This window comes from Arachis stenosperma, chromosome 2, assembly GCF_014773155.1.
Source record: "Arachis stenosperma cultivar V10309 chromosome 2, arast.V10309.gnm1.PFL2, whole genome shotgun sequence".
Classification (NCBI taxonomy): domain Eukaryota; kingdom Viridiplantae; phylum Streptophyta; class Magnoliopsida; order Fabales; family Fabaceae; genus Arachis; species Arachis stenosperma.
In genome coordinates, this window is record NC_080378.1 from 81064598 (window position 1) to 81075699 (window position 11102).

General features: G+C 41.1%; 1 non-coding gene across 1 annotated transcript; it reads left to right on the forward strand.

Moving 5' to 3' along the window:
- The first annotated feature begins 9984 nt into the window (after window positions 1-9984).
- On the forward strand, window positions 9985-10092 carry LOC130963806 (small nucleolar RNA R71). Its single transcript, XR_009079926.1, has one exon. It is a non-coding gene; the product is annotated as a small nucleolar RNA R71 (small nucleolar RNA).
- Window positions 10093-11102: the final 1010 nt, after the last annotated feature.

The window sequence follows — 11102 nt, forward strand, 5'->3', positions numbered from 1 at the left end:
ATCAAGTAATTCCAACTTGGATAGCAAGTAGGAGAAATGTCCCAGTGTAAAAAACTTTGTAAACAGACCAACTAACTGCTTACTAGAGGCAATATGTGAAAGATTTGAAACTCCTTCTTTATATTTGTTACGAGCTATATGGCAGTTAATTTTAACATGCTTTGTTCGTTCATGAAAAATCGGATTTGAGGCAATATATATAGCAGATTTATTGTCACAGAATATATCAATGGACATGAGAGGAGAAATCTTGAATTCTTTCAAAAGTTTTAGCAACCATATAAGTTCACAAGTTTCATTTGCTAAAGTTCGATATTCAGCTTTAGAAGAGGATATAGAGACTGTTGTTTGCTCTTTGCTTTTCAAAGATATAAGAGTTTGGTCAAAAAAGAAGCAATAACCAGTAATATATTTTCTAGTATCCTTATAAGACCCCAATCAAGATTAGTATATCCAGAGAGAATAAAAGAATTAGAGGCAGAAAAGAAAAGACCTGATGCTGGTTACTGTTTCAAGTATCAAATCACTCTATAAGCTGCCTTGAGATGAACATCAGTGAGACAATCCATGAATTGAGTAAGACAACCTACAGAGTAGCTCAAGTCGGGTCTAGTATTGGTGAGATAAAGAATGCGACCAACTAGCCTTGTATAAAGAGCAGCATCAGGTAGAGGAGAACCACAATTTCTTGACAAAGATGTAGTATAATCCATGGGTGTAGTGGTAGGTTTGGCTCCAAGTAAGCTATAATCATTGATCAAATCCAAAGCGTATTTTCTTTGACAAAGAGCAATCCCTATTTTGCTTCTTGCTACTTCCATGCCAATGAAGAATTTTAAAATACCAAGATCTTTTATCTTGAATTTGCTGTCCAAGAAGCGTTTGACAGCTTCAATTTCTGAGAGATCATCACCAGCCAACACAAGATCATCCACATAGACCAAAATATAAGTGAAGCTAACATTAGTGGACTTGGTGAATAAAGAGTGATCAATTTCAGACTAAATATATCCTAATTCAATTAGAGCATTGGATAGTTTAATATTCTATTGGCGGCTCGCCTGTTTCAAACCATAAAGAGATCTTTCTAATTTATAAACTAACTTGGGATTAACACACTTTAGCCCTTTTGGCAACTTCATATAAACATATTCATGAAGATCCCATAAAAAAAAAGCTGTATTGACATCAAGTTGATGAAGATACCAATTCTTTGATGCCGCAATTGTCAAGAGAACTCTCACTGTGCTCATTTTAACAACTGGGCTGAAGGTGTCAATATAATCAACTCCTGGGATTTGAGTGAATTCCTGAGCAACTAACCGAGCTTTATGTCTTTCAATTGTCCCATCTGGATTGAATTTCGTGCGAAAACCCCACTTACAGCCTACTGCATTCTTGTCAGGAAGAAGAAAAGTGATGATCCAGGTCTTGTTTTGCTCAAGAGCAGCAAGTTTTGCATCAATAGCTTTTCTCCAACAATCATGCATAATAGCCTTAGAGTAGTGCTTTGGATCAGGGTTATTTATAAGTGCAAAAGATGCATATGACAAATGGTGTGATAAATGGTACTTACAGCTTGAAGAAGAATGAGCAGCATTGATGGGATTCTCATGTGATGCTTGGTGCACGAATTTGCAATCCGCACAACTAACCAGCAAGTGCACTGGGTCGTCCAAGTAATACCTTACGTGAGTAAGGGTCGATCCCACGGAGATTATTGGTTTGAAGCAAGCTATGTTTATTTTATTATTCTTAGTCAGGATATTACTTAAAATTATTAGTTGGAATTATTAGATTGGAAAAATAAAAGAGAATAAAATCGTTACTTGTTGTGCAGTAATGGGGAATATGTTGGAGTTTTGGAGATGCTTTGTCCTCTGAATTTCTGCAATGTAATATTCAACTCAATTGTTTGTAAAACACGTCTACGGCAAGCTGTATGTAGGGTGTCACCATTGTCAGTGGCTACCTCCCATCCTCTCAGTGAAAACGATCCAGATGCTCTGTCACAGCACGGCTAATCAGCTGTTGGTTCTCGATCATGTTGGAATAGGATGCATTGATCCTTTTGCGTTTGTCATCACGCCCAGCAATCACGAGTTTGAAGCCTGATGACAAGTCATCATATACCCATTTTTCAAGCTAATTTCACTTGTTTTGTTAGCATTTATGCACTTTCTTGCATCCTAAGTAAGTGATTTGGAGTGAAAATGCATAACTTCTTTAAATCAAGCAACCACCATGAAATTAATGTTAAATCATAAGGTTTAAGCTAATTTTAATTGAATTTTAATTGATTTATAAGCCTTATGAATTTAGTGATACTTGGAGTGGTTGTTTTGGTTTATTGTAGGTGAAGAAAAGAATAAAAGAGAAAAGCGTGGCTTAAGAAAGCGTGACCAAAGGAGAAGAAAGTGTGGTCAAAGGAAGGAAAAGTGTGCCGCATGCAATGGGGGAGGCAAGCATTGCCCTCCACAAGGGCACACTGCCCTCTAGGAGGGCAACATAAGGGAACAAGGCAAAGAAGGCAACTCTGCCCTGCCCACTACAAGGGCAGAGCACAAATTTGTGCCTTGGAATCAAGAAGAAGAAAATGTTGCCCTGCCCTCCACAAGGGCAGTATCGGGCTCACCAAGGAAGAAAATCAAAGGAAAAATGCCTATGATGCTTGCCACAAGAGTTGAACACGGGACCATGAGGAAGCAAGGAACTAAGGTCCATTACCGTGCCAAGAAACCAAGGAAAATGATTGAGCGTGTGTTTCTGCCCGGATTCGAACGCGGGACTTCATTTTGGAAACACTGCCCTGCCCTCCGCGAGGGCAGGGCAGCATTTTGTTGGTGCATGGATCTGGCGCACCAAGGGACATTTCTGGCGCACCAAATCACTATCCTGGCAGCACCAGCGCGCACCACAGCACGATCCTGGCAGCACCATATTTTTCTGCCCTGCCCTCCGCGAGGGCAGGGCAGCATCCTGTGCACCAAGGCACCATTCTGGCGCACCATGGTATGAATCTGGCAGCACCAAGCAGCGCACCAAGCACCCATCTGGCGCACCAATTTTTCCTGCCCTGCCCTCCGCGCGGGCAGGGCAGCATTCTGCGCACCAAGCCTGCACCATGTCGCACCAACAACGCACCAAACACCAAATCTTGCCCTGCCCTCCGCAAGGGCAGGGCAGCCTCCTGGAAGCAACTTCTCATGGGCCAAAAATTGAATTAAAAATCCAATTCAATTCAATTCTTCACCAAATCAAAAGCCCATCCAAATCCCAAGATCCAAGAATAGAAAGGGTATAAATAGGAGTTAGTTTGATGTAATTAGGACCTTTACTTTCACTTTTGAACTTTGGATATTTACCTTTTACTTGATTTTTGAGTTTCATACTTCCTTTGGAGCTTGGAATTCTGCAAATTCTCTTGGTGACTTCACTGAGAATTCAGAGAATTGGGGAGGAGAATTGATCTCTCTTCTTCCTCGTTCTTACCTGAGCACTTTTATTTTTCTTGTTTTGAGTTTTGGGTGTGAAGAGTTGAGGAACTTCTGTCTCAACCTTCATTCCAAAATCTCTTTAATTCTTTTCTGCATAATTAAATTGAATTTCAATTTCCTTTACTGCTTCTTCTTAAATTTCTTGTCAATTACTTTGTGAACTTGGATCTAGGAAGGTAATTGAGATCTAGGCTTTGTGGTAGCGCGAAATTGTGAACAATACTTTTCACAACTCTCATAATCCCTGGTCATGAACTCCAAAAACTTGGTGGTTCAATCCCATGGCATTACACAACTTCGCACAACTAACCAGCAAGTGCACTGGGTCGTCCAAGTAATACCTTACGTGAGTAAGGGTCGATCCCACGGAGATTGTTAGCATTGAAGCAAGCTATGGTCATCTTGTAAATCTTAGTCAGGCAAACTCAAATGTATATGGTGATGAACGAAAATAACATAAAAGATAAAGATAGTGATACTTATGTATATCATTGGTGTAAGAGCTTCAGACAAGCGTATGAAGATGCCTTCCCTTCCGTCTCTCTGCTTTCCTACTGCCTTCATCCAATCCTTCTTACTCCTTTCCATGGCAAGCTCGTGTAGGGTTTCACTGTTGTCAGCAGCTACCTCCCATCCTCGCAGTGAAAGCTAATGCATGCACTCTGTCACAGTACTGCCAATCACCGGTTTGGTTCCCTCCCCTACCGGAATAGAATCACTCTTTTGCGTCTGTCACTAACGCCCAGTAGGTTACAGGTTTGAAGCACGTCACAGTTATTCAATCATTGAATCCTACTCAGAATACCACAGACAAGGTTAGACCTTCCGGATTCTCTTGAATGCTGCCATCAAGTCCTGCCTTTACCACGAAGACTCTGATCTCACGGAATGGTTGGCTCGTTTGTCAGGCGAGCACTCGGTTGTCAGGCGATCAACCATGCATCGTGTTATCAGGAATCCAAGAGATATTCACTAAGCCTCAGATGCTTGTAGAACAAGAATGGTTGTCAGTCACCTTGTTCATGGGTGAGAATGGTGATGGGCGTCAATCATCACCTTCATCATGTTGAAGAACAAGTGATATCTTGGACAAAGAACAAGCGGAATTGAATGGAAGAACAATAGTAATTGCATTAATACTCGAGGTACAGCAGAGCTCCACACCTTAATCTATGGTGTGTAGAAACTCCACCGTTGAAAATACATAAGCATAAGGTCTAGGCATGGCCGAATGGCCAGCCTCTCTAAGATAGCATAAAACAAAGATAGCTACCAAAAGTCTCCTAATACAATAGTAAAAGGTCCTACTTATAGATAACTAGTAGCCTAAGGTGTACAAAGATGAGTAAATGACATAAAAATCCACTTCCGGGCCCACTTGGTGTGTGCTTGGGCTGAGCAATGAAGCATTTTCGTGTAGAGACTCTCCTTGGAGTTAAACGCCAGCTTTAGTGCCAGTTTGGGCGTTTAACTCCCAATTAGGTGCCAGTTCCGGCGTTTAACGCTGGAATTTCTTGAGGTGACTTTGAACGCCGGTTTGGGCCATCAAATCTTGGGCAAAGTATGGACTATTATATATTGCTGGAAAGCCCAGGATGTCTACTTTCCAACGCCGTTGAGAGCGCGCCAATTGGGCTTCTGTAGCTCCAGAAAATCCACTTCGAGTGCAGGGAGGTCAGAATCCAACAGCATCTGCAGTCCTTTTAAGTCTCTGGATCAGATTTTTGCTCAGATCCCTCAATTTCAGCCAGAAAATACCTGAAATCACAGAAAAACACACAAACTCATAGTAAAGTCCAGAAAAGTGAATTTTAATTAAAAACTAATAAAATATACTAAAACTAACTAAAAGATACTAAAAACATACTAAAAACAATGCCAAAAAGCATACAAATTATCCGCTCATCACAACACCAAACTTAAATTGTTGCTTGTCCCCAAGCAACTAAAAATCAAATAAGATAAAAAAGAAAATATGCAATGAACTTCAAAAACATCTATGAAGATCAGTATTAATTAGATGAGCGGGGCTTTTAGCTTTTTGTCTCTGAATAGTTTTGGCATCTCACTCTATCCCTTGTAATTCAGAATGATTGGCTTCTTTAGGAACTTAGAATCCAGATAGTGTTAATGATTCTCCTAGTAAAGTATGATGATTCTTGAACATAGCTATTTATTGAGTCTTGGCTGTGGCCCAAAGCACTCTGTCTTCCAGTATTACCACCGGATACATACATGCCACAGACACATAATTGGGTGAACCTTTTCAGATTGTGACTCAGCTTTGCTAAAGTCCCCAATTAGAGGTGTCCAGGGTTCTTAAGCACACTCTTATTGCCTTGGATCACAACTTTATTTCTTTCTTTTTCTTTCTTCTCTTTTTTTTTTCGGTTTTTTTTTTTCGTTTGCTTCCTTCTTTTTCTTGCTTCAAGAATCATTTTTAATGATTTTTCAGATCCTCAGTAACATGTCTCCTTTTTCATCATTCTTTCAAGAGCCAACATTCATGAACCACAAATTCAAAAGACATATGCACTGTTCAAGCATACATTCAGAGAACAAAAGTGTTGCCACCACATCAAATTAATTAAACTACTATAAAATTCAGAATTCATGCAATTCTTTTCTTTTTCAATTAAGCACGTTTTTTATTCAAGAAAGGTGATGGATTCATAGGACATTCATAACTTTAAGGCATAGACACTAAGACACTAATGATCACAAGACACAAACATGGATAAACATAAGCATAAAATTCGAAAAACAGAAGAATAAAGAACAAGAAAATCAAGGAACGGGTCCACCTTAGTGATGGCGGCTCTTTCTTCCTCTTGAAGATCCTATGGAGTGCTTGAGCTCCTCAATGTCTCTTCCTTGTCTTTGTTGCTCCTCCCTCATGATTCTTTGGTCTTCTCTAATTTCATGAAGGATGATGGAGTGTTCTTGATGCTCCACCCTTAGTTGTCCCATGTTGGAACTCAACTCTCCTAGGGAGGTGTTTAGTTGCTCCCAATAATTTTGTGGAGGAAAGTGCATCCCTTGAGGAATCTCAGGGATCTCATGATGAGAGGGGTCTCTAGTGTACTCCATCCTTTTCTTGGTGATGGGCTTATCCTCATCAATGGGGGTATCTCCTTCTATGTCAACTTCAACTGAATAACAGAGGTGACAAATGAGATGAGGAAAGGCTAGCCTTGCCAAGGTGGAAGACTTGTCTGCCACTTTGTAGAGTTCTTGGGCTATAACCTCATGAACTTCCACTTCTTCTCCAATCATGATGCTATGAATCATGATGGCCCGGTCTATGGTAACTTCGGACCGGTTGCTAGTGGGAATGATTGAGCGTTGAATGAACTCTAACCATCCTCTAGCCACGGGCTTGAGGTCATGCCTTCTTAATTGAACCGGCTTTCCTCTTGAATCTTGCTTCCATTGTGCGCCCTCTTCACATATGATTGTGAGGACTTGGTCCAACCTTTGATCAAAGTTGACCCTTCTTGTATAAGGATGCTCATCTCCTTGCATCATAGGCAAGTTGAACGCCACCCTCACATTTTCCGGACTAAAATCCAAGTATTTCCCCCGAACCATAGTGAGATAATTCTTTGGATTCGGGTTCACACTTTGGTCATGGTTCTTGGTGATCCATGCATTGGCATAGAACTCTTGAACCATCAAGATTCCGACTTGTTGAATGGGGTTGGTGAGTACTTCCCAACCTCTTCTTCGGATCTCATGGCGGATCTCCGGATATTCACCCTTTTTGAGTGAAAAAGGGACCTCGGGGATCACCTTCTTCAAGGCCACAACTTCATAGGAGTGGTCTTGATGCACCCTTGAGAGGAATCTATCCATCTCCCATGACTCGGAGGTGGAAGCTTTTGCCTTCCCTTTCCTCTTTCTAGAGGTTTCTCCGGCCTTGGATGCCATAATGGTTATGGAAAAATGAAAAAGCAACGCTTTTACCACACCAAACTTAAAATGTTTGCTCGTCCTCGAGCAAAAAGAAGAAAGAAGAGAGTAGAAGAAGAAGAAATGAGGAGGAGGGAGATGGTGGTGTATTCGGCCAAAGAGGGGGAGAAGTAGTGTTTAGGTTGTGTGAAAATGAAGGGTTGAAGAAGGGTATATATAGGAGAGAGGGGGAGTAAGGGTTCGGCCATTATGGGTGGGTTTGGGAGGGAAAGTGGTTTGAATTTGAAGGGTGAGGTTGGTGGGGATTTATGAAGGATGGATGTGAGTGGTGAAGAGAAAGATGGAATTTGATAGGTGAAGGGTTTTTGGGGACGAGGTTTTGAGGTGATTAGTGAGTGGGGGAAGAAGAGAGAGAGTGGTGGTGGGGTCCTGTGGGGTCCACAGATCCTGTGGTGTCAAGGAAAAGTCATCCCTGCACCAAGTGGCATCAAAATTCACGTTTTGAGCCATTTCTGGCATTAAACGCCGGGCTGGTGCCCATTCCTGGCGTTTAACGCCAGGTTGTTGCCCTTTACTGGCGTTTAACGCCAGTCTGGTGCCCCTTTCTGGCGTTAAACGCCCAGAATGGTGCCAGACTGGGCGTTAAACGCCCAACAGCTAGCATTACTGGCGTTTGAACGCCAGCTTCTTCTCCTCCAGGGTGTGCTGTTTTTCTTCCTGTTTTTCATTCTGTTTTTGCTTTTTTCATTGTTTTTGTGACTTCTTATGATCATCAACCTACAAAAAAAATAAAATATCAAAAGAAAATAGTTAACTATAAAACATTGGGTTGCCTCCCAACAAGCGCTTCTTTAATGTCATTAGCTTGATAGAGGACTCTCATGGAGCCTCAGAAATACTCAGAACCGTGTTGTAACCTCCCAACACCAAACTTAGAGTTTGAATGTGGGGGTTCAACACCAAACTTAGAGTTTGGTTGTGGCCTCCCAACACCAAACTTAGAGTTTGACTGTGGGGGCTTTGCTTGGCTCTGTTTTGAGAGAAGCTCTTCATGCTTCCTCTCCATGATGATAGAGGGATGTCCTTGGGCCTTAAACACCAAGGATTTTTCATTCACTTGAATGATCAACTCTCTTCTATCAACATCAATCACAGCCTTTGCTGTGGCTAGGAAGGGCCTGCCAAGGATGATAGATTCATCCATGCATTTCCCAGTCTCTAGGACTATGAAATCAGTAGGGATGTAATGGTCTTTAATCTTCACCAAAACATTCTCTACAAGTCCATGAGCTTGTTTTCTTGAATTGTCTGCCATCTCTAATGAGATTCTTGCAGCTTGCACCTCAAAGATCCCTAATTTCTCCATTACAGAGAGGGGCATGAGGTTTACACTTGACCCTAAGTCACACAAGGCCTTCTTGAAGGTCATGGTGCCTATGGTACAAGGTATAGAAAACTTCCCAGGATCCTGCCTCTTTTGAGGTAATTTCTGCCTAGACAAGTCATCCAGTTCTTTGGTGAGCAAAGGGGGTTCATCCTCCCAAGTCTCATTTCCAAACAACTTGTCATTCAGCTTCATGATTGCTCCAAGGTATTTAGCAACTTGCTCTTCAGTGACATACTCATCCTCTTCAGAGGAGGAATACTCATCAGAGCTCATGAATGGCAGAAGTAAGTCCAATGGAATCTCTATGGTCTCATCTTGAGCCTCAGATTCCCATGGTTCCTCATTGAGGAACTCAGAGGAGATTGGTGCACGCCCATTGAGGTCTTCCTCAGTGGCGTCCTCCTCCTCTCTTTCCTCTCCATATTCGGCCATGGTTATGGCTTTGCACTCTCCTTTTGGATTTTCTTCTGTATTACTTGGGAGAGTACTAGGAGGGAGTTCAGTAACTTTCTTACTCAGCTGACCCACTTGTCCTTCCAGATTTCTGATGGAGGACCTTGTTTCATTCATGAAACTTTGAGTGGTTTTTATTAGATCAGAGACCATTGTTGCTAAGTCAGAAGTACTCTGCTTAGAACTCTCTGTCTGTTGCTGAGAAGATGATGGGAAGGGCTTGTTGTTGCCAAGCCTGTTTCTTCCACCATTATTATTGAAACCTTGTTGAGGTCTCTCTTGATTCTTCCATGAGAAATTTGGGTGATTTCTCCATGAAGAATTATAGGTGTTTCCATAGGGTTCTCCTAGGTAATTCACCTCTTCCATTGAAGGGTTCTCAAGATCATAAGCTTCTTCCTCAGATGAAGCTTCCTTAGTACTGCCAGGTGCATTTTGCATTCCAGACAGACTTTGAGAAATCAAATTGACTTGTTGAGTCAATATTTTATTCTGAGCCAAAATGGCGTTCAGAGTGTCAATCTCAAGAACTCCTTTCTTCTGATTAGTCCCATTATTCACAGGATTCCTTTCAGAAGTATACATGAATTGGTTATTTGCAACCATTTCAATTAGCTCTTGAGCCTCTGCAGGCGTCTTCTTCAGATGAAGAGATCCTCCAGCAGAGCTATCCAAAGACATCTTGGATAGTTCAGAGAGACCATCATAGAAAATACCTATGATGCTCCATTCAGAAAGCATGTCTGAGGGACATTTTCTGATTAGTTGTTTGTATCTTTCCCAAGCTTCATAGAGGGATTCTCCATCCTTCTGTCTGAAGGTTTGGATTTCCACTCTAAGCTTACTCCATCTTTGTGGTGGAAAGAACTTTGCCAAGAAGGCATTGACTAGCTTTTCCCAAGAGTCCAGGCTTTCTTTAGGTTGAGAATCCAACCATATTCTAGCTCTGTCTCTTACAGCAAAAGGGAATAGCATCAGTCTATAGACCTCAGGGTCTACCCCATTAGTCTTGACTGTGTCACAGATTTGCAAGAATTCAGCTAAGAACTGATGAGGATCTTCCATTGGAAGTCCATGGAACTTGCAATTCTGTTGCATTAGAGAAACTAATTGAGGCTTAAGCTCAAAGTTGTTTGCTCCAATGGCAGGGATAGAGATGCTTCTCCCATAAAAATCAGGAGTAGGTGCAGTAAAGTCACCCAGCACCTTCCTTGCATTGTTGGCATTGTTGTTGTTTTCGGCTGCCATGTGTTCTTCTTCTTTGAAGAATTCGGTCAGGTCCTCTAAAGAGAGTTGTGCTTTGGCTTCTCTTAGCTTTCTCTTCAAGGTCCTTTCGGGTTCAGGGTCAGCTTCAACAAGAATGCCTTTGTCTTTGCTCCTGCTCATAAGAAAGAGAACAAGAAAATGTGGAATCCTCTATGTCACAGTATAGAGATTCCTTGAAGTGTCAGAGGAAAAGAGAAATAGAAAGAAGAAGGAGAAGAAGAATTCGAACTTTAATTAGATAAGGTTCGAATTGTGCATTGAGAAGGAGTGGTACTCCATAAATAGAAGGATGTGAGAAGGAGGGAAGAGAATTTTCGAAAATTCAATTAGAAAGATGTTGATAATTTTCGAAAATTGAAAGTGGAAAAGAAATCAAGTGATTTTTGAAAAAGATTTTGAAATTAGAAGTCAAAAGGATTTGATTGAAAACTATTTTGAAAAAGATGTGGTTAAGAAGATATGATTGGTTTTAAAAGATGTAATTGAAAAGATATGATTTGAAAACAATTTTAAAAGATATGATTTGAAAACAATTTGAAAAGATATGATTTTAAAATTAATGACTTGCCTAACAAGAAAAGATATGA